Here is a 1,775-nt window from a genome sequence, read left to right on the forward strand (position 1 = left end):
TTGTAAGAAAGAACTGGAAAGGGAATTCTCTCAGCACTAGGTCTAAGCTGACTGTTTATATACAGAGAATGAAGAGGCTGGGGAAGCCTCACTTGTCAGGAAGCTAGTAGAAATGTGGGGCAAATACAAGGGCACCATCATCTGCAAGATAATTATAATCTCATTTTCATCACATCAAAAGGAGAAAACCACTTATCTCTCTGTCTTACTAACACTTAATGAGCAAATTGCCCAGAGATTTAAATGGATTTATCTTGTCATATAATCACCATGACAATCTTAGATCATTCCAGTAGTGTCAACCTTATTTTATAGACTAGGACACTGAGTCTAAGAGGGGTTAATGTAAATTGCTAAAAGCTTCACAGCTAGTAATGACTGCAATAATGTAATAGCGAGGATAATACTTACTGAGTATCTTCTATTAATCTGGTATGGACATAGTGACTTTTTTTTTTTTAGACGGAGTCTCGCTCTGTCACCAGGCTGGAGTGTAGTGGCACAATCTCGGCTCACTGCAACCTCCGCCTCTCAGGTTCAAAGGATTCTCTGGCCTCAGCCTCCCAAGTACCTGGGACTACAGGTGTGCGCCACCATGCCCAGCTAATTTTTTTTTTTTTTGTATTTTCACCATTTTTTTGCAGGTTTCACCATGTTGGCCAGTATGGTCTTGATCTCTTGACCTTGTGATCTGCCTTCCTTGGCCTTCCAAAGTGCTGGGATTACAGTAGTAAGCCACCACACCCGGCCAGACATAGTCACGTTTTTCTAGTAATAGCAGTTACTGAGCTGTCTCTCCACTCTCTCACTTTTTTTTTAGGTAAGTCATAGGACCCAGGAGATATGTACCCAGCTGCATGCAGGAGTAGCCCACGGTGTGACTCTCCCAGCTTTGAGAGGGATTTGCTTTTGCACCGCTCGATGCCCAGTTGGTCAAGGTGGAGCCCAATGGGTCACTTGGCAGTGCTGTAGACAGCAGAGTTGGGGTTGGGGCCCCATGCTCTATATAGAAGAACAAGCTTAAAGGAGGGAGTGAGTAGGTGACCAGAAACATCTCAGAACCCATTGCTTCATTCACTCAACATGGTGACTGCTAGGTCAACTTCCAGTGAAGAAAATGTGAGTTTAGAATCAGGCAGATCTGGACTCTGAATCCCAGCACTGTCACTGACTAGCTGTGGGACTTTGGTAAACTCACTCAAGTTCTTGTAGCCTCTGTTTTTACATATATTAAATGGAATCAATAATGACTACTTCATCAACTGCTGCGAGAATTGGAAGAAATAACTTGCGAAGAGTCTAGTCCACTACCTGACATTACTTGTTAAGCATTTAATAATTAATAGCTATTGTCATAACTAAACATCTCCCTACTCACCAATACCAACCTCTTTTTTTTTTCAAATTACCATTTGTCGGGGGATCTGGTAAAAACATTTGGAATTTTTTTTAGTTAATAATTCTATAATTTTCTACTCTTCTTATAATTTCCCCTTACAAAAGAAAAGTTGCTTTAGATCCAATTATTTTACATTGGCATATATACTGAATGACTATTTTAAATTGCCTAATATTTCCTGACAACAAATTTGTAGATCACTATCCTTGAATTGCTTGAAGGACAATGACACATCTTTCCTGTGCCTCTGGAAGGAACTCACATTCTCTCAAATGCACAAAACAGAGAACTATCCCTTTGATGTATCTTTTGTATTTTCTCTTGGTTATGACTGAAAATCTGCCACCTCAAGCAGTCATTGGCAAATAATCATTAC

At 40.3% G+C, this 1,775-nt stretch overlaps 1 non-coding gene across 1 annotated transcript; it reads right to left on the reverse strand.

Moving 5' to 3' along the window:
- Positions 1-841: 841 nt before the first annotated feature.
- On the reverse strand, positions 842-969 carry LOC117078665. Its single transcript, XR_004435100.1, has one exon. It is a non-coding gene; the product is annotated as a small nucleolar RNA SNORA35 (small nucleolar RNA).
- Between the last annotated feature and the right edge of the window lie 806 nt (positions 970-1,775).

Source organism: Trachypithecus francoisi, unplaced genomic scaffold (genome assembly GCF_009764315.1).
Source record: "Trachypithecus francoisi isolate TF-2019V2 unplaced genomic scaffold, Tfra_2.0 Lachesis_group6, whole genome shotgun sequence".
NCBI lineage: Eukaryota > Metazoa > Chordata > Mammalia > Primates > Cercopithecidae > Trachypithecus > Trachypithecus francoisi.